The 26,845-nt window shown below is 34.7% G+C and overlaps 1 long non-coding RNA gene across 1 annotated transcript in view; it reads left to right on the top strand.

Annotated features, from left to right (window-relative positions):
• Window positions 1-353: 353 nt before the first annotated feature.
• The window catches only part of LOC134728708 (uncharacterized), a 139,626-nt gene continuing 113,134 nt past the window's right edge, over window positions 354-26,845 (top strand). Inside the window, exon 1 of the long non-coding RNA XR_010109405.1 lies at window positions 354-485. This is a non-coding gene — a long non-coding RNA (uncharacterized LOC134728708). The remainder of the gene's footprint in view (window positions 486-26,845) is intronic.

Below are 26,845 nucleotides of genomic sequence, written 5' to 3'. Positions count from 1 at the left end.
GTATAGAAATGGAGAAAGTGGGTGGAATTTATTCACCATTAAGAGATGCAGGCAAAAATATTTGATAATTGTATAAAATACAGGATGAGGAAGATATATGAATCAAGGGCATCTTGGGTTTTCCTGGCTAGGGTGACTTAGTGGTGGCGATGCCATCTACTCTGGGAGGAAACAAATATAGACCAGATGAGAAGTGAGGGGATGACGAGTTAAAATTATGACATGAAAATATGAATTTTCTGTGAAATGTTTGAGTGAAATTGTCTAATAGGTATCTGGAGATGTGAGTCTGAATCTTTGGAGAGACTCAGCTTAAGACTTCGGATTCATAATCTCCAGTACACAGACCATAAGTGAAGGTGCTGTGCGGCTCGATATCAGAAAGGAAGAGTCTGTTGAGTGAGAAGAGACCAAAGAAACGTTTGCATCCAGGGGGATGGAGAACTCCACTGTAAAGAGGGGAAGAAGCAAGGATGAAGACAAATGTAAGTCAGGTTGTCCTATTTAAGTCAGAAATTTGATTGGATGGTTTGTATTGCCTGTGGGACCTAGGAGGAAAGTTCCTCCCTGGGAAAGTACATCAAGGGAAATAAGGGACAAAGCTGGCCAGAAAACAGAAGAATTGTTAGGCAGTTGCATTTGGAGCCTAGGGAATTTGTAACAGTTCCAGACTACAGGGTGAAGAGAGTACTCTCTCTCCTCCCAGCCAGAGCTCTCAGTAGCCGTGGTATAGAACCAGAGGGAATATAAAGGAAAGGACTAAGTGATGAAAATGTGCAATCCAAATGATGATTGATACAAGCCAACGTACAGAGTAAAGAACAAATGGAAGCAAGAATATGTGTTTTAACAGGAAAAAAAATGTCCTTGCCTGTACATTCTTTTTGAATGACAGGCTTCACTTTCGAACAAGATAAGTTAAAGTAAGTAGATACCTCACCCCTGCACTGCAAGCTAGATCATGTTAGTGTGTTGTGGTGGCGGTGGTGTTATAAAAACTGAATTCAAAAAGAGATACAAGAATCCAGGAAGAAGACAAAAACAAAACAAAACAAAAAGTGTTTGCCTACTAGAGAAATGAAATCAAGTTATTTTCAGAATCCTCTGTAACACTAAATGAAAGAAAACAGAGTTTTGTGGGGGAAAATAGTGACCAAAGGGAATTGTATTATACATTTAGATTTAATCCATATTATAAATCTGTATTTAATCTGTGAAAGCAAAATAAAGATAATCTAAGATAACATAAAGTCTTAAGAAGTTTAACACTCATATCTTCTAATTGAAGCAAAAATTTAAGATTCATTTCAATAGACTGAGAAGTAAAGGAAAATTAAATGTTTAATAATAATATAGTATTCTTAGAGGATTTTGTGAACACTAAAGTCAATTAAGCAGAGAAATAAACCAAAATCATTGTGAATATAATACAAGTCTAAATAGGAATACTAAAAAGTATTTTTGAAAGGAAGTCTATGTAAAGTTGTTGCATAAAGTAGGAAATATATAAACCGTATGTCTAATATATTCAACAGCTGATATGAGCACAAAGAAACAAAATATTGGTATGTCTAGCGATACAAAATTTTAGAAAGCACAATTACACAAAATTAGAGACAAGAGAGTTTACTACTGATATGTATTTTTGGAAACTCAATAGAATACTGTATATATCCATGAAACAAAATTTTAATAAAATAGGAATTTTCAAAATTAACTTGAGGAAACAGACATTTAAAAAATGTAATAATCATGAAAAATTATAAGTATCAAAGAATTACTATTAAATATCAGGTCATAATTCTAGGGATTTTTATGAAGATATTGTTTCTAATTTTTATACAAATGATACTTTTTGTACTGTTTAAATATTCCTAATGTTTACAGTTTCTCAATTGACAAAGACAGTACAATCTTGATACCAAAACCTGCCAAAGATACCACATAAATATAAACTACAGGCCAATTTCATTTATAAGTAAAAAAAAAATTGTATATAAATTACCATTAGATCTTTAAAAAATTATGCTTTTTTCAATCCAAGAGTAATGCATATCATAACAACTAAAATAATTTTTTAAAAAATTCTAACCACTAGTATCCTAAGGAATGTTAAGAGAATAATACATCAAGAACAAGGAGGCTTCTTTCCAGTGATACATGGATTGCTCAATATTAGAAAATTAATTAGTGTCCAGGAGGTCTTTATTGTCTCAGTACAATAAGAACTGATCTTTAGAAGTAAATTCACTTAAAACTGGAACCATATTCTCGTAGTTAGTAGTTTTTAGAAACAAAAAACATTTTATTGACAATCAACCTTAAAATAAAAATGAATTTGTGAATTGTATTTGTTTTCATCTAACAATATGTAACTTGGAATTGAAACTATGAACCAATTTCTATAATAAAATAAAGATGAATCAAGTAATAAATCTTTTAAAAAATAGTTCTCTAATAAAATTATAAGATCACATTTTCATAAATTATCATAAAAAGATCCTTCTGGCAAAATTTCTAGAGGTCTCAACTCATTTTCCAAGGGCCTTTTGAACCATTGAAAGTCAAAGCATTCTCAAAGTCCACTAAAGTCAAAGTATTAAACGCATTTAATGTCATCAAACTTTTTGATGTTTTCTTCTTCAAATACTAATTGTTTTAAATCTCTCAGACCTTCTTATATCAATGGATTTGAGTATGATCCTAGCAATTTCCAATATTTTTTTAAATTTTATGAAATCATGTATATTTATATTTGCCATTTCAGTTTACAATTGATTTGCATTATCTGATGCTTACCATCTGAAATCAATGAATAATTTAATAGTATAATGTGATATCTTTATGAGGAAGAGACTAAGTTTAAAAGTGTTCAGTTTGCTAGTGAACATTTTTGTACTCTGATGAATTTTGCCCCCTTATTGTAATATTATGAGCTCTACGGACTTCAATAATAAATAATATTTCGATGAGTTTTTTCTACTTCCTCCCTTATACACGTGTAAACATTTTTTTCACCACTCGAAAGGTGGGAAAAAAGAGGGATATGTATCTCCAAAGTTACTGGTATAAAGGAAAAAAAATACCTCATTAGAAAAAAATCATGTAAACTAGAATTCAATAGATAATTCCTTAATATTTTTTAAACATCTCAAACATATAATGGGTTAATGTATAACTACTAGAGGCACTATCATTAAAAACTCTGGCTAAGATAAACTCAGTTCTAGCACCACTGTTATTTAACATTGTTTTGGAAGTTCTGATCAAATCAAAAAGTCTAGAAAAAAGAAATAAGGCTAATTTATTGGAAATAGAGAAAATTATTGGTCTTTAAAAATTATGTGATTGTATAATTAGAAAAAACTAACAGAATCAGTTAAAATATTATTGAAATAAGAAAATTTTTCTTACATAGCAGCTATAATTAGGTCAATATATAGCGAGTAGCTATTCCATTTATAATAGCAGCAAAACATAAAATATTAGGATATTTAGCCAAAAAATGAACAGGACTTAAGAAGAAAAGTATACAACTTTACTAAAAAACCTAAATTAAGACTTAAATTAATGTAGACACAAAATAGTTTACCAGAAAGAAAGGCAATATTACCAAGATGTTAATTGCTCTAAAATTGATTTATAAAAATTAATTTATAAAAGTAGCAATCATAATCTCTTCCAGATAAATCTCACAAAACTCTAATTTTTATCTGGGAGGAAACACTGGCAAAATTAGTCAGAAGAAGAAATGAAGAACAAGTAATTATTGAAACTTGCATGATCAGAAATAAAAATGTATTAAAATATCACCATAGTGAAGAACATTGAACTATTTGCTCAGAAGATGACATGTCGTTGGAACAGAACGGAAACTCTAGAAACAAGATATTTAGACACACTCACAGTACCAGTATATCATGACAAACAAATGATCATCGTGGCACATAAATTCATTAAGAATGTACTCCATTAACAATTCCAGGACATTTTTTATTTGGGAAAGAACCTATTATTTTTGGAACATGAGCTACCCAACAGGCAAATGAAAATATGAATCTGATTTTGGTCTTTGGGGAGATATTTAAAAGTCTAGTCTTTGAAAGTCATTCACGGTTGAAATTGTAGGAGGGCCCATATGAATAGAAACAATGAAAAAGAAATATACTGGATATACAACTTTGAGGAATTAACTATATTTATAGGCAGAAAATGAAAAGGAGCCTGTGAAGAGTCCCTGGGTCCTCAAAGTCCAGAAAGCAAAAGGTTCCTTTGACAAAATTTGAATCGTCAGAGAGACCGAAGAACATACTGTATTTGAGAAAATGTGGCACATATACATCATGGAACACTATGGAGCCATAAAAAGGATGAGTTCATGTCCTTTGCAAGGACATGGATGAAGCTGGAAACCATCATTCTCAGCAAACTAACACAGGAACAGAAAACCAAACTGCATGTTCTCACTCATAAGTGGGAGTTGAACAATGAGAACACATGGAGACAGGGAGGGCAACGTCACACACCAGGGAATGTCATGGGGTTGGGGGTGGTGGTAGGGGAGGGATAGCATTAGGAGAAATACCTAATGTAGATGACGGGTTGATGGGTGCAGCAAACCACCATGGCACGTGTATACCTGTGTAACAAACCATAATGTTCGGCACATGTGTCCCAGAACTTAAAGTATAATAATAATTTTTGGCCGGGCGCGGTGGTTCACACCTGTAATCCCAGCACTTTACGAGGCCGAGGCGGGTGGATCATGAGGTCAGGAGATCAAGACCATCCTGGCTAACACTGTGAAACCCCGTCTTTACTAAAACTACAAAAAATTAGCCAGGCGCCGTGGCAGACGCCTGTAGTCCCAGCTACTCGGGAGGCTGAGGCAGGAGAAAGGCGTGAACCTGGGAGGCGGAGCTTGCAGTGAGCTGAGATTGCGCCACTGCACTCCAGCCTGGGTGACAAGAGCGAGACTCTGTGTCAAAAATAAAATAAAATAAAAAGCAATAATAATAATAATAATAATAATAATTTTTAAGACAATAAAGGGTCACTGGGGTTTTGTGAAAGGCCAGAAACCAGTTTATGGGAGGTAAAGGAGAAAACACACGATAAAAAATTGTATTCAAAGGTAGACTCTGCATTAAAAATATTTGGCTGTGAAACAAAGGAGAAGAGATGACAAAAGGATGTTTATAGGTAACACACCAGGCACTTCCATGTGCCATTTTTTTAACATTTATTTTTGTTTTTAAACTTTTCATGCATTACTCTTTGGAGTGGGATTGTAAATTTATTGATGTATAATTTACAAATCAAAACTCACCCATTCATGAAACAGTTACACTATTCTATGAATCAACAGAAATATAGTCATGTAAATACCACTATAGTCAAGATACAGAATATTTTCATCATCCCCAAAAATTCTCTCCTTTTTCTTTGCAGTAAGTTTCCATCTACACCCCACACCTCTGACATCCACTGATCTTTCCTGTCCCTACAGCTTTGCCATTTACAAAGTGAAATATAAATGGAATCATATCATATACAGCCTTTTGAGCCTGGCTGCCTTCACTTAGCATAATACTTTTCAGGTTTATTCATGTTTTGAATATTTCATTTTTATTGCTGTGTAGTATTCTCTTTTATGGGTATGCCACAATTTCACCATCCTAAAAATTAATCCTCATAACTAACTACTAAGGGAGATATTATTATCTACACTTTACTGAAGACATAATTGAGGATCCAGGAGGTTACTCAGCTTCCTGAATCCCATGGCTAATAGGAATTGGAGCTGGAGTTCATGCCTTAAAACCCAAGGACCGTATATACCTCAGAGACTGAAAAAGTAAAAAATATTAATAATAGAAAAAGGAATTATTACAGGTCTAGAAAATAGGTCAGATAATGATTTTTTTAAAAAATTCTATTAATTTGTCTCTCATGGAAAATTAAGATAAAGTGTTTGTTTTCTTTAAAACAAACTTGTGCTTTTTCAAGTTTCATGTCTCCACTACCCTCTGTTGTGTATTTCACTGTTTTAAAAGATAATATAAGAATTTGAGTGAACTCAACCCACTTTGCACCCCTGGAACATTTTAAAGATCTTGAAGCAAATTGAACTTCTGATTTGGATCTGTTCCTGGGGGACATTTGCCACAGCCACATGCTTCCATCAAATGTACAGTACATGATCAGAAGGATTCATACTATAGATAGAAAAAGGACAAACTGCATTTGAATCTGTTCACTTCTAAATTTAACGGTTCATTTTTGTGTTTATGTAGAGCAGCATCAAAGCTCTGCTTTGCCAATACTGTATTTTATTTAATTCTTAGATTTATACTAATTCATCCATTTCCTGACTTTTGACTGTCTCATCTCCTTGCAGGAATGATTTTGTGCATATTTAGAAAACAAGTTGATCAGAATTCCTGCTGCCTTTGGTCCTGCAGCAAGTTCCTCTCCTTTTTTTTTTGACGATAATAAAGGCACCCCACAAGGACCACCACAAGGGAATGTGTTTCACATCACAACACAGATGGCTTGTTTACACCATTTCCCCTTCTTGCAGAAATTTTTAGGGATGAATTCAAATTTTACTTCTTGCCGCATTATGTGTCTTATAATTCCATTCTCATCAAAACCTTGTTTTGCCCTTGAAATACAGTAAAAAAACTATTCTGCTTTCATTTATTTTAATATATGAAGATCAGCATGAATTAGAGTAACTAGCTACCCCCTCCCAGCTATTTGCCAACTTTTAAACAACTGTCTACAAAATCCTTAGGGTCACTCAGTGCTCACCTTTATATTAACAAATGACATCTAGAATCTCTGTCTTGAATTTTGCAGCATTTAACTCATTAAATGATTTGTATAACTTCTTTGACACTATATGTAAATATTCCAGGTCAGTCTATTTTTTTTTTTTTTCCCTAGGCACAACATTATTGATAAAGGCTAGAACAATAGTTCTCGGTCTTTATCATACCTGAGAATTACCTGGGAGCTTTTACAAAATGGTGATGCCTGAAGCCCATCATCACAATTTCTCAGTTAATTATATTGGGGTACAAGAGCCTGAGCATCACAATTTTTAAAGTTTGTTCACACAATCCTAATGAACAGCCTGAACTGAAGAACCCTGGTCTAGAATTTTCTTTTTTTTTTTTTAATTTTTTGTTATACTTTAAGTTTTAGGGTACATGTGCACACTGTGCAGGTTAGTTACATATTCAATAGGATGCCAATAGAGGGCTTTATTTGCTTTTTTCTTCACATCCTCATGAAGTATGTGTTTGCCATTTAAGGTTATAGGAGTGCATGGATGTGGGAAGTTTTCCATCGTGATGAATATTTATGGAGAGAGTGGCAGCTCTCCTATTGTGTATCCAACAGGTTGGTGAGAGTGTTTTGTAAACTTCTATAGAAATATGATATTTATCTAGTTCCTGGAGCAGTTTTTATTCTAGTGTCTTACCCTGAAGGACATTGAGTAAGCTCTATTCCCAAAATTAGAGAGGCCTATTCTCCAATTATGAAGAACCCACCAAAACAATTACACTTCCATTAGAAACGGTAAACCAGTGTGTCTCAACCTCAGCACCGTTCACATCTGGGCCACATAATTCTTTGCTGTGGGGGTTGTCCTGTGCATCTAGAATGTTCAGCACCATCCCTTGTTCCTCCCCACTAGATGCTGGTAGCAGTTCCCTAGTTGTGTCACCCAAAAATGTCTGGAGACATTGTTAAATACTCACATAGGGGCAAAATTGCCCCCAGTTGAGAAACTGTTCTAAGCATATAAATGTAATTTTATACCTAGCTTGAAATGTTTTATCAGGGTCATTATCACTAGAACATTGCTATGTGCGCACACTGCTGCCGTACTCATTTTTCCATTAAATATCTGGAGTATTTAGCATCAGTTCTCAAAACTGGCAAAATGTTTATGTCAAATTAGGCCATGCACTATTATATCAATATTGTTATAAACTGGAGGCTCAGGGGCAGATGGGGATGGTTAATAGGTACAAAACAAAACAAAAAGAATGAATAAGACCTACTATTTAATAGCACAATAGGGTGACTAAAGTCAATAATAACTTCATTGTACATTTAAAAATAAAGAGTGTAATTGGATTGTTTGTAACTCAAAGGATAAATGTTTGAGGAGATGGATACCCCATTCTCCATGATGTGCTTATTTCACATTGCATGCCTATATCAAAACATCTCTCACCTACCCCATAAATATATACTCCTACTATGTACCTAAAACAAAAATAAAATAAGAATGCTGAATAAAATATTATTGTAAACGTTTTAAACATCTAACATGAAGGAGACTGTGTTCCTATTATTGTAGTGTATAAGGAAGTATGGGAGACAGGAAATGTAAGAAAAAAAAGTAATAACAATACTAACTGCTAGTATTAGAATCTCCTTTTCAAATGCTCTGGCCCTTTGGCATCCTGTAATTTACAAGCAAACAAAGACTAAATCTGGTAGATTCACAGGAGATATAATGATTCTATTATTTCATCCCTTTCATGAATCCATGTTCTTCCATATGTGTGAAGAACATTGATATGGTTTGGCTGTGTCCTCACCCCACCCAAATCTCATCTTGAATTGTAACTCCCCCAATTCCCATGCGTTGTGGGAAGAACTCAGTGAGAGGTGACTGAATTATGGGGTTGGGTCTTTCCTGCCCTGTTCTGGTGATAGTGAATGAGTCTCAGGAGATCTGATGGTTTTAAAAACGGGAGTTTGCCTGCACAAGTTCTCTCTTTGCCTGCTGCCATTCATGTAAGATGTGACTTGCTCCTCCTTGCCTTCCACCATGATTGTGAGGCCTTCCAAGCCATGTGGAACTTTAAGTCCAGTTAAACCTCTTTCTTTTGTCAATTGCCCACGTTCAGGTATGTCTTTATCAGCAGCATGAAAACGGACTAATACAAACATTATGAAAGAGATAGAAGAAATTAGGTTGTAATTTTGCCTTTAACTTGGAAATAATCTATTTGTGAGTTCCTCTTCTTCTTCTTCTTCTTCTTCTTCTTCTGAGAGAGGGTCTCACTCTGTCACCTCTTCTTCTTTTGTTGAGACAGGGTCTTGCTCTGTCACCCAGGGTGAGTGGTGTATACAGTAGTTTATACTGGAGTTTAATGAAGAAGACTATCATTAAGGGTGTGAGAGAGAGAGAGAGAGAGAGAGAGAGAGAGAGATTTCACAGAAAATCCAGAAATTGATCTGGTTTTTGTAGGAAAATTGTCTTATATAAGTATATAAAAATGAGGAAGATACTCCAATGGTGACAGAAGAGTAGATATCGTCAAGGAGAATAGAAAAAGAGAAAGAGAGAGAGGGAGTGGAGAGATCACTTGGGTGAAGTGGTGCTTGAGAGTGGCCTATAGAAAGATTAAACACCTATAAAGTAGATTAAAGTGAAAGAAAGTCACTGGATTAAACTAAGTTTAAAAATGCAGAATAGAGCAAATGCAAAATAGTGGTAGAAGAGTGGTATTGGAAACTCTGTTGATCTATAGGCCAAAACTAGAAATCAGTATTCATGCATCATGAGATGAGGTCAAGAACTGTGTGTGTGTGTGTCTGTGTCTTCACGTGCATGTACACACACATGCATATATGCACTATTGTATAATCATATAAGACATTATCATTTTTTATCTGATTGAGGTAAATTCAAGATATGTTTTTATCTTTCATGGAGTTAATAGGCATATTCCCTGTGCTTCAGGATCCCGTCCAACAATAAGGACCCATTAACACACACACATGACAGACGGAACTGGCCAATTTTTTAAGTCTAAACTGAAAAGCATTCTTGATTGCCTGCTAGCATAAAGAATCCCCTTTAAACTCTGTATCAAACAAGACAATACCAAAAAGCTACTCATAAAATCATATATACTATTCAATTCCCAATATATATAAAATTAAATATGAAAATTCACCTACACACAGATATATAACATCTGTATATAAAATACTGGAAGGAAATGCAGCATTGTTATTCCAGAATATTTGAATTATGAATGTATGCATTTTTATTTTCATCTTTATGTATATCTTCACTTTCCACAGTCAATACTTATCATTATTTAGTCATAAAACATATACAAGTTGAGCATCCCTAATCCAAAAATTCAAAATCCAAAATGCTTCAAAATCCAAAACTTTTTGGATTGTGCACATGATGCCACAAGTGAAAACTTCCACACCTGACCTCCTGTGAGAAACACAGTCAAAACTTTGTTTCATGTACAAAATTATTTTAAATAATATATAAAATTACTTTCAGGCTATGTATAAGAGTTGTACATGAGACATAATAGAATGTCATGTTTAGATTTGGGTCCTATCCCTGAGATATATTATTATGTATATGAAAATATTTCAAAATCTGAAAAAATATGAAACACTTCTGGTCCCAAGCATTTCAGATAACGGATATTTAGCCTGTATCAATGTTGGTATGAGCCAGGCACTATGCTAAACCTTTGCAATACTTTATAAATATTATCTCATTAAATTCCTAAAATAGCCCTTTGGGGTAGATCTTATATTATCCTCATAGTGCAGATGAGGAAAATAAGGATAAGAAAGGGTAAAATTGTCTCAGATGACACAGTTTTACAGCGGAAAAGCTAAGGTTACACCCCAATCATTGTAACTCAGGAGTCTGTACTTTTAACCTTGGAAAGCACTGACCCCCTTAATAAAAATAAGAGAATGGATATGTGAGAATACATGATTACATCTCAATAGAGTACATAGATTTCTCTAAAAATTCTAATGCTCTTCCTATTTTTCTATATTTACACCAAATTTTATTTTCATTAAACTCACAGGGAATTTCACCTATTAGGTATGTGGTTTTATCTTCTTTGTAAGTGGGTACTCCAACATTTTGGGAATACACCCTAGACAGAGTTTACAAGATACTGTTCCTTCCTAAAAGTCCAAACCAATATGTATTTTAATAGATTATTTTAGTCACAGCCTGCAAAGACAAGGTTAAGAATGACTGTTTCATGTAGTGACTGCATGCTCTTGAAGAACACTGGTTAGTTGTCAACCTGTTCTGCTATTTACACCAATTATATATTAGTCTAAATGTCACTTTTTATGAATTTCAGGAACATAATTTAGGATGTAACTAGCTCAAAACTAATAATAAAGCTAAAAGCTATACATTTATTTTCAGACATCACATTTTAAGCAAAAGTACACTATTTTTTATTTTATAAAAATAACCTGAATGTTTTCCATTTCACTTCCAGTGTTTTCCCGAAGTGAAATCTGACTCATATTTTACATGTAGTAAGATTTCTAGGACAGTCTTTATTTAAACAATTAAAACTCTATGGCACAAGAAAGACTGTGCTCAGTGTAGTAGATATAGAAGCAACATGTGTTATAACTTCAATTGGAGTCATTTATCACGTATCACAAGAGTATAACAAAAATTTTGAGGATCACATGCTATGCACTAGACCATTTAATCAACCTAATTGAGGTTAAAATTAAATGTAATTTAAGGTTACAGGAAAGTCCTTCATATCTACAATCCTTAACCACTCAGTAAAGAAAAATTTTTGAATTTTTTTGTATGCATGACACTGGCTTAAATATGTAGTTGGTTTAACATCAAGCAGGTTTTATGTATGTGAACTAATTTACACTCCCACCACATATATATGTAAAACAAATTTTTACAAAGGATAACAAAGCTAAATATTTCTATAATTTTGACATTTGTATTTAATTTGAAACAAAACATTCAGTAGACATTTTTCTTATTCTTTTTTTCTGAAACACTATGCCTCTCATTGATATATTACAGAAAAATAAAAGTCAGCACATGCAGCAAGTGAAAGGTTATGTAGGTTTTTAATATTCTTAGTATCATGAAAAGGTTAGCTCTGTTAGTTACCAAATTTAGAATGTATTATCTACTATGAATTGTTTGATTTTAGCTGGAAAACAGAAAGAAACTCAACTTTTGGCTTAGACTAGATTATATAAATGGGCAAGAATATCTGTGTCATTTTCCATATTTAGATAAATGAAACTCATTGTACCATTAAAGATAAGACTGAAACATCTTGATTCTTTCTGTTTACTTTTCTGATTTACAACTTTTATTTTTAAGTTTAGGGGTACATGTGCAGGATGTGCAGGTTTGTTACATAGGTAAACAGGTGCCATGGTGGTTTGCTGCACAGATCATTCCATCACCTAGAGATTAAGCCCAGCATCCATTAGCTATTCTTCCTGATGCTCTCCCTCCTCCCACCTCCACCCACTGACAGGCCCCAGTGTGTGTTGTTTCCCCACATGTGTCCATGTGTTCCCATCATTCAGTTCCCACTTATAAGTGAGAACATGCAGTATTCAGTTTTCTGTTCCTGCATTAGTTTGCTGAGGATAATGGCTTCCAGCTTCATCCATGTCCCTGCAAAGGACATGATCTCATTCACTTTTATGGCTGCATAGTATTCCACGGTGTATATGTACCACATTTTTTTAAATCCAGTCTATAATTGATGGGAATTTAGGTTGATTTCATGTCTTTGCTGTTGAGAATAGTGCTGCAATGAACATATGCATGCATGTATCTTTATAATAGGATGAATTATATTCCTTTGGGTATATATCCAGTAATGGGATTGCCGGATCAAAGGGTATTTTTGCCTCTAAGTCTTTGAGGAATCAGCACACTGTCTTCTATAATGGTTTACACTCCCACCAACAGTGTAAAAGCATTCCTTTTTCTCCACAACCTTGCCAGCATCTAATGTTTTTTGACTTTTTAACAATAGCCATTCTGACTGGTGTGAGATGGTGTCTCATTGTGGTTTTGATTTGCGTTTGTTTAGTGATCAGTGATGTTGAGCTTTTTTTCACATGTATGTTGGCCGCATCTATGTCTTCTTTTGAGAAGCATCTGCTCATGTCCTTTGCCCACTTTTTAATGGAGTTGTTTTTTTTCTTGTAAATTTGTTTAAGTTTCTTGTGGATGCTGGATATTAGACATTTGTCAGATGGATAGATTCCAAAAATTTTCTCCCATTCTGTACGTTGTCTGTTTACTCTGATGATAATTTATTTTGCTGTGCAAAAGCTCTTTAGTGTAATTAGATTTCATTTGTCAATTTTTGCCTTTGTTGCAATTGCTTTTGGTGTTTTTGTCACAAAATCTTTGTCCATCCCTATGTCCTGAATAGTATTGCCTAGGTTTTCTTCTAGGGTTTTAAGTTTTTACACTTAAGTCTTTAATCCATCTTGAGTTGATTTTTTATATGGTGTAAGAAAGGGTTCGATCCGCATATGGCTAGGCAGTTGTCTCAGCACCATTTATTAAATAGGAAATCTTTTCCCTATTGCTTGTTCTTTCTGTTTACTTTCTCATAAAACTACTTGGAACAGTTTTGTTCACTCAATGAAAGGTTTTAAGCCACAATCACTGTCTGAAGTTCCTTCTAACACTTTCACTTTTAGTTTTGGGAGAGAGGGGCAAAGTTCATCAACGGCTCAGTGCAATGGCATTTAAACAATTTTATTATGGTTCACAATAAGATGTATATTTCATTTTGTGATTTAAAGTATGTGAAGATAACATATACCCTGAAACTAAAGTTTTGAAAACCACCACTTACCAGTACTGACTGTAATTTATTCTAATAATTTTAATTCCAATCTGCTCCATAATGTTAAAATTTTAAATATTAAAACTTTTAAAATCTGGTTGTGGCCAATTTAATTGATTTAAAAACCCATAATGTGTGGTCACCATGGTTTGAAAATATCAACCTTCTTTGTTTAAAGTAACCACTTTTTCCAGTAATCAAAAATGGTTTCTATTAGCTGTAAAACTTGTTGGCTTTGACTCATATAAGTCAAATGCCTCTGCATGATAGACTCAAACTTTACTTTTAATCTTTGAAATATTACATTGATTCAGTGAGCCACCGCATTTGTTTGCTATCTGATAAGAAAAACATAATCCCATAAATAAAAATTTATATATTTGTCTAGGATATAGACATATTCTTCATATTTATCTATTCAAGCAAACAGAAAAAAAATGACTTTAAAAATGTAGCCTCCTTGTCTCCATTGTTAATGGCAACATCTTGATTATTTTTATCCAAATCAAACACATATTTGTTTGAGTTTTTCACATGTATGAAAAAGTTGTTAGAGAAATCAGATCCTGACTTGAAGCCCCTGACTTCCAGTTGCAGCAGTGGCCCTAGATGATTGAACTATCCTATTCTCCTGTCCTTACTATATTTATAAAGACCTCACTTGATGTTTTAAAAATAATTTATCCAAGTACTTTAATTAGAGATTTTTCTCTATTGATGAGAAATTTTCTCTTTATTTTCTCAACTGGAAGTTATTCATCCTTTATTTGTAAAGGCAATGCTACTATCATTTTTTAAAAAGTAACACATTAGGCATTAACAACAACAAACTCCCAGATAAATTTTCTTCTAATTTCTCTTGAACCCAAATTTCTAAAAATTCATTTCTAGAAGAATAGTTTTATTTAATGGAAATGGGAAGGCAGGAGAAGGAGTAGGTCTGAGGAAGAAGAGAGAATAAAAAAACAGGCAAATATTGCCAGTAGCTTTCATTTAACTTAAAATTCTACAAGATCGTTGGAGAGCTGGTTAAATAAATTATTTACTGGCTGCTCATTAGCAGGGTCCTGGATCATACCAAGAAAAGTGAAAAAGGCTTTATTAAACAAATGTAAGCCTCTCAAACGGAAATGGGTTCAAAGCTAGCTCTATCCCTATGATGCAAAGCCAAAAGTAGCATCTTGGTTGCTATAGGCAACCTAATTTTAACCAGTAAACTTTCATTTAAGATGGAGTCAACTATTGTTTCCCCTGCCCCTGCGCTGATGTTTGCACTATGTCAAAAATCTGAATACATAGGTATGAACTCAAAAAATAATTATAGACCATGTCTTTAGACATCACCCCTACCTGATACCTATGATCTATTTAGACTTAATATGTAATTATTTTAGTAAAACATGTTTCTAATCCATTTGAAATTCAGGAATAAAATTTTAAATTATCCCTGATTAGGTATGAATGCTGAAAATAAAATATTAATTAATTTTTGTACTTCTAGTTACTATCATAACTCATCTTCACTGCTTTAGCTATTAATTCTGTGTGGACCTAATTTCTTGAAAGAGTAGAGATAGCCAGTTTTAAAATCACAGATAATATCTATTTCATTGTTACAATTTTGATGTGAAAACACATTCTCAAAGCCAAATGTCTTAATTTCAAATTGTAAAATCGATAATGAACTGAACTTTACTCTCCCAGTACCTGGTAGTGGAGAACATTAGTTAGTGCTTGCTTCTATTTAAACAAACCTTTGTCATTTAGCCATGAAGATCTTGTAACCATAAATCAAGAAATTCGTAGAGGCGAGGAACAAAGCCAGTCCCCAAAGCAACTATGAATATTATTAACAAGGAGTACTGGGGAAAGCAAAGCTAGAGCCAAAGCCACTGGTTTTCATTTAGCAGACAAGAAATGTCATCTTTCAAGTAAAATCCCGTCAGGATATATCCATTTGTAACTGTGACAATGAACAGTTTCTATTTCCCATTTGAAAATTGTGAGGAAGATGAGGATGATTACGATGATTATTTATTCAGGTTATTTCTGTCATAAGACTGTTCTTAGGTCCCTATGTTGTCTCCACAGTGTGCTATGTTCTTTCCAAAGGGAAAACCAAAATTACTTTATTAAGTGACCCTTGAAAATTTCCCCAAATCCCCATTTGGTTTGGATTTCCCTTAATCTATTCTAGGATGAGAATATAGCAGAGGAAAGCATATGTTCCTAATAGATATTCAGACCAGATGTTAGTTGTCTATTACATATCCTATTCCTGAATGGGCAAGCAGAGGAGTCTATAAGAGAAGATGGAGAAGTCGTTAACTAGAGACCTTGGCCATTCCACTATTCTTACCAGTTTACAAAAGTTAAGAGTTCCACATTGCAGTACCTCCGGTCTGTCACTTTGAATTTCTGGACAATGTTAACAGAAAAATTTGTTACATACATACATGAAGGGAGAGGGGAGAAGGCACACCTGAGAGCCTATCCCAGGCATGTATTAGAAACAGGAGGGCTGAGGACAAGGTTCAGTGCATCTCCACATCTCTGTTGTCTGCAGCAGGGAACACATAAAACCTCTTCAAGGAGTTAAATCATCCCTCCTTATTCTAAACTAAGGCATACCCCAGGAACCATTGTCTTGATTCCTGTGACCTAACCCAGAGCTTGATACACAATAGGAATACAACATATATTTATTGAATAAATTAATAGAAGCAAATTTATCCTGACATTTTTGGAGACCAGGGCTCTGAATGGAATTGGACAATATGAATTTGAACAAAGTAAGCATAATTAAAATGTTGTATTATGTGTACTCCTTTGAAATATTAAAATCAGCTATAGTTTTGTTATTAGAGTGATTACATCGCCTTTGTTTAAGTTGTAATGAACACTCTTACTGCAAAGAATATAGTTCATTTAAGAACTATACAACATTGCAAAAGAAATTGTTTTTTTAAAGCTCATACTAAAGTGCCATTTACAAAACAAGTCGCAAGTAGTTGTCTATACCAGTAACCATCATAGGGGTAAAATAACAAGATTTGATAACCAAGTATTAGATCTGTAGATTAGGAGTGTAAATAATCTTTCTTTTCAGTTGTTGAATACTACAAAAAAAAAAGAGCGTGAAATGAAACATTTTACGCATGGGTAATTATGAAGAGAGACACAAATATGGTGCAAATTTGAAAGCCTTCTCTTTCTACACAGAGAAAAGACAACATTGCCCTTTACAGGCCAATTGGAAAGACTTTTTAATGAGAAGTATGGTTTGGAAGATAAATACTGTATGTTATTGTTTTAATCCCTAAAAATCTGTTTTCACTAATTGATAATCGCTGGCAAGTGAGGACTGTTAGTGATAAATATAGTTATGATGCTTCCCTCTTCATTTCCAATGAAAATCTGTTTTTTTTTTTAAAAAATTTAATCAACAGGAGCTAGAAAGAGAATTGAGGTCATGTACTGCCTACAAATGGTGTATACAATTCTAATGCTGAAAGCACTGGCATTTTCACAAGAGCTTACATGAACTCTTCTTAAATTATGACCTTTTCTCTCATCACAAAGGGTTTAGGGCTTTGTCTTTAAATTCAATAAGATAAAAGAAGAAATCAATAAAAGGATATCATATCAGTCCTCTTGGAGGTGATCAGCAGAAACCAACTATGGTTTTATGGAAAGACTCTCTGGGGAGTCAGCATTGACAGGAACCTGGAGGGACCTACTTGGAAAATTCATTAGGCAAGGGATGGAAACACAGCAAACATCGTGGAGTTGAAAACATCCTAGTCAGGATAGCTCTGCTGGGATGAAGGACTAAGGGCACCCAGTTCTTGCCTATATCCTGTAAGAGTTAAAGTCTCTGGAGAGGTTTCAGAGTGGCTGAGTTTCACTATCCTCCTGTCCTGGATCTAAGCCCTCCCTATCAGATGGTGGGGAGAAAAAGGACCTGGCCCCCTTGGCTTTCTTAGTGGGATGCCAGAAGCTGGAATTACTTTCTCGCCAAAACTGCACACAATGGGTAACAGATAATTTACTGAGCATTTAGAGTGCCATAAGGAAGAGGATAGGATGCTGGGAACCAAATGCCAAACAGTGTCCAAGAACAAAATAAAGTATTTATCATCCAACATGCTGTACCTCAATTATCAGAGGAAGAAACCAATATCAATGGCAGTACCTACACAGCCTCTATGAGCCATGAGACCCTGGAAAGATGAGGATTGAAGAGAAAAGAGAAACTTCATGTATTGATCACTTGCTCTAGGAAGATATTATGGTAGATGTAGTACATGCATTCACTCATCTGATTCATGACTGCACAATTAAGTGGGTTATATTGATTTTCCCATTTTAGAGATAAGGAAACAGAAGCACAGGAAGATTAAATAATCACACAAAGATTAAAAGGGAAAACTGATGGGTGAATTTGGGTGTGCCAGATTTTAAAACCTATACTCATTCCACACTAATAACACATGCCTATATGAGAGTCAGGGCTCTGCCGGAATTGCTACTTTATACCAAGCCTCACAGACACCAGCTCTGTAACAAGGAAAGTCTGGACGGGAGAAAGAATAGCTGAGAGGGAACTTGGCAGGAGTGGAGGAAGATGTCTGTAATTTTATTCTCCAGCTAGTCATGAAGGACTGCTTACTTTATGCTAAGGAGTCTGGGCTCTTTCCAGAATGGATAGAGGAGTAGGAAAAAATTGTGAAAGAGGGAAATATACAATTAGATTTTTCTTTAAATCCCTACTCTCGTGGCCTTGTAATGAAGGAATGAGATGATGGCAAAGCCAGTGGCAGTGATTTCAGAAAGCAATCATAACCATCTATTTGAGCATTTATGGCAACAGTGAACATGGAAATGGAGAGTAGATGCAATGAGAAATTTAGATGAGTTTGGGGAGACTTGATGACCAATATAATTTGGCTACATGTGGGAAAGAAAAGAAGATTTTCCAGATTTCTGGCTTAAGTGCCTGGATAGATCATTCCCTCAGATCAATGGTACTCATACTCTAGCATTCATCAGAATCACCTGGGGGCTTGTCAAAACACAGATTGCAAGGCCCTACCCGAGTTGCTGATACAGTAGGTCTGGAATAGGGCCCTAGAATTTGCATTTATAATAAGTCCCCTGATGCTGCTGATACATCATTTAAAAACCTATGAAGCAAGATTTATTATTAGCTCCATGTTATAGAAGAGAAAATCAACATTTAAGAGGTATTAAGTAATTTGCCTAACATCAAGCAACAGTTTCTCTCCAATGTCTACGCATGTAAACACTATACTTACTGTCTCCCAGCATATGGGAGATGAGAGATGCAAGGAAAATAAATTAGAGTTTGGGTGGGAGAATAGGGAGTAGACAGGGTAGTAGGAATATTTGAGAAATAATGAGTTTAATTTTAATTACATTCAGTTTGAGCCATATAGGTGTTTGAAAATGTGGGTATACAGAGAAGGTTACAAAGACAGAGTTAAAAGTTATTTCCACAAAAATGGTAAATGAAAACCTAACAGTAGAGAAGATCACCTTGCAAATAAATTATGATGGAAACATAGGGGATATCAATTTTATGGGATGGTCAGAGAAGCTCATGAAAGAAATTGAGGGATAAAAATGAAACCTGGAAGGTAAGATGTTCAGAAATTGGAGAGTGTAAAGTACAAGAATGTTTTCAGATGAAAGAATCCATTGACGGTGTCAAACACTGCACAGAGGGTTTATATAGAACTGGTTGACTCCACTTCTACCTGTCCCTCCTCTAAGGGCAGGATCTCTTGCCACACCTAATTGGGTTACTGTTTCTCTCCTTTATTTTCTGGACTAATAACTGTTAAATCCTCTGACATTCTTATATCCTGATCTAAGGAGAAACACTCAGGAAAGCATCCCCTTTGGTATGATAGGTCAACAGAGTTTAAAAAAAATTAAAGGTACAGGGTTTTAAAAATAACCTCATATACCATCTCTTATGAAAAGTTTATGTAAGTACTAGACCATCTAGAACAATGACTCTCAAAGCATGGTTCTAGGAGCAACAGCATCTCCTGGGAACTTGCTAGAAATACAAATTTCTCAGTTCTCACCCTAGTCTTACTTAAGGAGAAATAATTCTTGGCCTAGTAACATGTGTTTTAACTAGCCAGCTACAGGATTCTGATGCTCCCTAGCACTGGAGACCACTGATTTAGAACATTTGGAATGCCAATTGGGAGTAAGTTCAATTGAGAGGCCAAAAGCAGACCCTGAAAAGAGTTTTGGAAGGGATCCCTGAAAGGGAGAAATCCCCATTCCCCTCCAGTAAGTCTAACACTTTATTATGAGATGTGACATTATAGTGAGAGAGGTGGTATAATTGGGAGGGGATTTGAGAATATATTGTAGTATGGAAACAAGAGCTTATTAAATTAGCACATTTTCATTGAAAACAGACTAATTGCCAAACTCAAGGAAACAGAGCTAAACAAGTTAGCTGTTGTATCCACTCATAGAAGTTACACTCGAGATATCACATGCTTTTCCCTGGGAATGTCAGTGAACATCAGACAATTGATCTACAAGAAAGATGGGTCTAACTTCACCAAATTTCCCTGGAAACACAGTCATGGTATTTGGTAAGGGAAAAGTGTTCTATGAAATCCAAAATTCTTTCCTGTTTATTTGCCCTTCTATGTTGCTACCAACGTTTTCCAAATGTTCTGTGTGTGCATGTGTGTATTTGTATGTGTGTATATATACATAAGTATTCATAAGTAGATACATGTTTACATGTACACACATACACATATATTCACATACAGGGTACATATTTTCAAACACTTGACTTTTGTATCATCACCTTCCTTAGTTTGAAACTATACCTATGTACAGTAACTTTAGGTGCAGTGAATATCTACCTATCCATCTACTGAGTGTCCAGCCTAATAAATAAAACAATACTAATTTAGGTAAACCCCCCCATGTACCCTCTCAGATCTCATTCCTGACCCTTCCGCTTGGTCGCAGCCATTATTTGTTGCTTTTTGGTCCATGGGTTTATTAATGATTTATACATTTGCCTCTATCCTTAAGCAATATGTAGTTTTGTTTTGTATGCTTTTAATCCTAAATAGATGACATCATAATGTATTCTATAACTTGCTTTTATTTCTCCTCAACATTACTTGTTGAGATTGTTTGTGAGTCATTATTTGCGAGATGTGTCCAGCTAGATAGGGATAGATACAGATCATTCATTTTTTACTGCTCTGTAGTCCTCTGCACAATATACAAATTTATTGATCTTTTCTTTTGTTGACATTTAAATTGTTGCCAATGGTTTTCTATTATAAACACTGCTGATTTGTACATAATTGTACATTTCTCCTTTTGCATAGGGGGACGTTTTACTAGGTGTTAAAGAGTGGAATTGTTTGGTTTAGGATATATTCATCTTCAGAAGCTATTGCCAAATTTCTCTCCAAAGTGAATTTTCAATTCCCACAAGCAGAATGTAAGATTCTGTCACCCCTCACTCTTACTCATATCTGGTATTGTTATGTATTTTAACAGGGATGAATATGATAGGTAGGCAAGAGTTTCTTCTTGTGGGATTAGTTATGTTTCTTTGATTCTAATGAGATCAAGAATATTTCTATATATTTATTGGCCATTATAGTTTCCTTTTTGTGAAAAATTTATATCTTGTGATCATTTTATATTGGCTTGGCTTGGCCTTTATTTCTTCTATTTCTTCCTCCTTCTTTTCTTCTCTATTTCTAGGAACATTTCATCAGTCCCTTATCCTTTACAATGATATATATTATACAATATATCCCCCTTTGTAGCTCATTTTTCTCACTTTGTTATAATATCTTTAGGAGCACATTTTAAAAAAATTTTCATGCATTTAAATAATCAATCTTCTTATTTATGGTTTGAGTTTTTTTTTAGGTTACTTAAGAAATAGTATCCTGTGGATACAAATTTATTATTTATACATTTCAGAGTTTGCTTTTCACATTTAGGTCTTTAATCCAGCTGGAATTTATTTTTGCTGTATGGTGTGGTGCAGGGATCCATTACATATTTTTTTCCACATGAATAGCTAATTGTTTCAGAACCATTTAGCAAATAGTTCATATTTTTCCACTGATCTGCAATGCCATCTTTGCCTTATGTCAATTTACCACGTGTGAGTGAGTGAGTTCTTTATTCTACTTGTCCGTATGTGTGCAAATACCATATTCTCTAAATGACTTGGTTTTAGAAGACTTGATATCTTATGTTATTACCTTGCTCTTCTTTCAAATAATATTTTGGCATTTCTTGCTTGCTTTTCCATATAAAGTTTAGAATTATAATTTAAAATTGCATTGAATTTATAGATTAATGAGATAAACATCTTTATCATTTATCTCTCATTTTGTTGCTTATTAAAGTATTTTAATAAAATTTTATATCATTTGTTTCCTAGAAGTGATGCTCAGATTTGCTAGATTTGTTTCTAAGATCTTGTAGTTTTAAAAATTTTATTTTAATATTATGCATGGAGTTAAACGGCATTTCCTAACTTTGGCTTTTGTTATAAAAGCATGCAATTAATTGTATAAGTAATTTACAAGTGTCTTTTGCTGAATCATCTTATTAATTTTAATAATGTGTTCATAGAGTTTATTGGATTTTATCTAGCAATTTTAAGTTCTAAAATAAATGCAAAACAAAATAGAACTGAATCCCAAGTCCAATGGAAATTTGTAAATTCCTTCTTCATATGCCATTGTCATGTATTTATTATTATTATTACTATTTTGGAAAAGATGGAGTTTTAAATTTACAAGGCTGACTTATCAACCAAGAATTCATCTTAATTCATTCAAGTTTTGATAAATGTTCTGTCATATGCTTTACTGGAATTTTAATATCTATCATATCTTTTTTCCTCTTTTGTCTTCATCATATCAAGAAAAATTCAGTTCTCAAACTTTAGTGACACAATTGTTTCTACAGAACTTTCTGCTATTCTTTGCAGATTATTAAAGCATTTATTATTACTATTATTATTACTATTTTGCTATTAAGGCAATATAGTCTCAATGAGGGAAGAGGATATAGTGTAAGAGGCTTGGCGAGAATGGTACAGTTTTTAAAATACTGTTGTAAGGTATGGAAAAACAGCTGATTAGACACCTTGGTACTGATGTCTCCAAATGTTGACTTGGAGGTATTTTCAATCTGCCATTGGTATGTCAGTGCAAAATATCCACACTTCTACTCTTGTGTTAGTCCCACTATATTATTATTTTTGTTACCACTAGACTGGGAGATCTTCAAGGTCAGGGTCATAACTTTTAAAGTTTTGATTCCGTAAATCTAATAAAACATCTCACATATAGCCCAGGCTCACAAAGTATTTGATAAATTCATTGCCCCTCCTACACCCCCACAGAGAAGCCTGTGATGCTCTTTGAGTAGGCCATCTTTACCTCTAAGACAACCCATATTAGGTTTTGGAGTCATTATCTGTTTTCAGGCATTAGTCAGGGTCAGCTTCAAAGCAAATAGGGTTTGAATTCTAATTGTCCATGTATATTTAGTTCCTCAAGACTTTTTCACAGAGCTCATTTCACAATAGCTTTTAGATTTAAAAAACAAGATTCTTGGCCAGGCGTGGTGGCTCACGCCTGTAATCCCAGCACTTTGGGAGTCCAAGGCGGGCAGATCACGAGGTCAGGAGATCGAGACCATCCTGGCTAACATGGTGAAAGCCTGTCTCTACTAAAAATACAAAAAATTAGCCGGGTGTGGTGGTGGGTGCCTGCAGTCCCAGCTACTCGGGAGGCTGAGGCAGGAGAATGGCGTGAACCCGGGAGGAGGAGCTTGCGGTGAGCCGAGATCGCGCCACTGCATTCCAGCCTGGGCGACAGAGTGAGACTCCGTCTCAAAAAAACCAAAACCAAACAAACAAACAAAAAACAAAGAAAAAAACAAGATTCTTGATGTTTTAGTAGGAAGCCTCTCCCGAGCTACCTGAGTTGCTGAAAGACAGCCCCTCATGAACTCCATATGCTTCTGTGTAAGATTGCATCAGATTTTCTTGATCAGTTTGTATATGAAATTCCAATTCCAGATTTGGACCCTAAAGGTCACCCATCTGCATGCTTTAAAATGCAGCGGCTGAGGATTATTTAATTTAATTCTTAAGAATTTTTATGTTTTTCAAAATGTTGACTCACTTTATTTTTCTCTAAGCTTCCATTTTACCTATAAAATAGGGGTAATACAATGTTCCATGTTTTTGGTCTATATGAAGAACAAACTAAACGTTATATACTAACAATGTTAGGTTTTACCTGAGTCCTTTGCTCCCAGAAAACAACCAAGGGTTTAAAAAACATCTCACCAACCACCACTCCTTTGGGTTCCAGGAAATGGCTAACTTTTTTTTTTTTTTTTTTTTTTTTTTTGAGACAGAGTCTTGCTCTGTCGCCCAGGCTGGAGTGCAGTAGCGCCATCTCGGCTCACTGCAAGCTCGGCCTCCTGGGTTCATGCCATTCTCCTGCCTCAGCCTCCCGAGTAGCTGGGACGACAGGCGCCCGCCACCATGCCCGGCTAATTTTTTTGTATTTTCAGTAGAGACGGGGTTTCACCGTGTTAGCCAGGATGGTCTCGATCTCCTGAACTCGTGATCCGCCCGCCTTGGCCTCCCAAAGTGCTGGGATTACAGGCGTGAGACACCGCGCCCAGCCGGGAATGTCTAATCTTAAAGGAGTGTGGTGCTCTTGCATGTTCTGAGGTAAGCTCCACTTCTACCTTTCTTCAATGACTTGGCTAAGATCCCTTACTATCCTGTCTCATGACACCCATAACTTAGGGATGATTCCCTTGTCTATCCACCTCTACAAAACCGCAAGTCCCCTTCCTTTCCTTTGACGTTTCTCATTCATAAATGTTCTCTCTATTGCAATAGCCTAAATAAAATAATCTCCTGTATTGTTTAGTGCATTTTGCCTTTGATAGTACAGATAATCTAGCATGGTGCTTATGTACCTATCAATAAAAGTTTGTTCTTTTATGCTTTCCCTATTATCCTGCCTTATCCTCCAAAATTCTTTTAATTCACACCCTGAAGACATCTACAACTTTTTGGAGACCTATTATTTGCTGACTGTCAGCATTTATCTCTTCTATTGTGCCTCTGAAATATTTGTGCCTCGCATGTTTCTTCTGTTGGACATGAATCGCTATGTTGTCTGACCATGCGAGAAATTCCAACTCATGGTTTCATTTAGCAGACTTTACTAAGAAAGGACTGTGTTTTCTTTAAAGAGTTAAAAAAAATATATGTATATATACATATTTTTTCCACATGCAGGAAAATTTCATAGATCATGTATTTTCTACTCAATAAAATTTCAGTGAACACACCCCTATAACCATCATTCTGATTAATAAATAAAATATAACCAGGACCCAACTAGACTTCTATCCCTTCCAAGTCAACACTTTATCCACTCCTCCCCAAGGGCAACTACTACCCTGACTTCTAATACTATACATTATTTTTGGCTTTTTAATCGTTACAGAAATGAATTCATGCAGTGTTTATTACATATTCATTCAGTTTTCTCTAGTATGAATACATCCTAATTTATCTATATCACTATTAATTGATATTTCATTTTTTTCTAGTGTTGGCTTTTATGAACCATATATATGTATGTGTGTGTATATATATCCCTTTTTGCTGCATGAATGTGTACATTTAAGAATGTGTACATTAAGGTATGTATTTAAGAGTACAACTGTTGCATCAAGAACTAGCTCCAGTATTTATTAAAGGGTTTTTCAGATTTGCATACTTCAATCAGTAGTGTATGAGATTTCCAGTTTTTCCACATTCTTAGCACTGATTTGTTCTCCATCCCTATAGTTTTATCTCTTGGGAATGTTATTTAAATGGAATTATACAGTATGTACCTTCTTGAGACTGGTTCTTCTTACTCTGGGTAATGTTTTTGAGAGCAATCCAAGTTGTTGGGTATATCAATAGTCCATTCCTTTGTATTGCTAAATATTATTCATTGTATGGATACACTTTAGTTTTTGTTTTACTCAACCGTTGAACTACATTTGGATTATTTCCAGTTTTTGGTGATTATGAATAGAGCCATATAAACATTTGTGAACAAATTTTTGTGTGGCTGTAAGTTGGGTAATAAATAAAAGTACGATTGTGGTTCACATAGATAAAAAATATGTTTAACGTTAGAAAAAAACAACAAAGTGTTTTTCAGAGTAGCTGTCCCATTTGTATTTCTGTCAGCAGTGCATGAGAATTTCACCTGCTCCACATTCTTGGAAGCATTTGGTATGAGTAGATTTTTTATTTTAGCCATTTTAATACATGTACAGCAGTATCTCATAACAGTTTCAATTGCTAATGATTTTAACTTTTTAAAATTTATTTGTCATTCATGGATCTTTTTTGGTAAACTTTCTATTTTGCTGATTTTTTTTTTTTTTTTTTTTTTTTTTTTTTGAGATGGAGTTTCACTCTTGTTGCCCAGGCCAGAGTGCAATGGCGCGATCTTGGCTCACCGCAACATCCGCCTCCCAGGTTCAAGCGATTCTGCTGCCTCAGCCTCCCTAGTAGCTGGGATTACAGGCATGTGCCACCACGCCCGGCTAATTTTGTATTTTTAGTAGAGACCGGGTTTCTCCATGTTGGTCAGGCTGGTCTTGAACTCCTGACGTCAGGTGATCCGCCCGCCTCAGCCTCCCGAAGTGCTGAGATTACAGGCATGAGCCACTGCGCCCGGCCTTATTTTGCTGATTTTTAATTGGGTTGTTCCTTATTGTTGAGTTAGACAGTTTTTAAAATATTTTGGTTGCAAGTGCTTTATTGGATTTGTACTTTGCAAATATTTCCTCTCAATCTGTAGCTTCTCTTTTCATTCTCCTGTTAGTATTTTCAGCAACGCGTTTTTGAAAATTATGATAAATTTCAATTTACCAATTTGTTTTAAAGTATCATGGTTTTGGTATCGTAACTAAGAACATTTTTCCTAACCCCAAGTATTTTCTTCTATATTTTCTTCTAAAATTTTATAGTTTTATATTTTACCTTTAGGTCTTGGTCTCTT

This window comes from Pan paniscus, chromosome 13, assembly GCF_029289425.2.
Source record: "Pan paniscus chromosome 13, NHGRI_mPanPan1-v2.0_pri, whole genome shotgun sequence".
NCBI lineage: Eukaryota > Metazoa > Chordata > Mammalia > Primates > Hominidae > Pan > Pan paniscus.
This window is presented reverse-complemented; position numbering and strand designations above follow the sequence as displayed.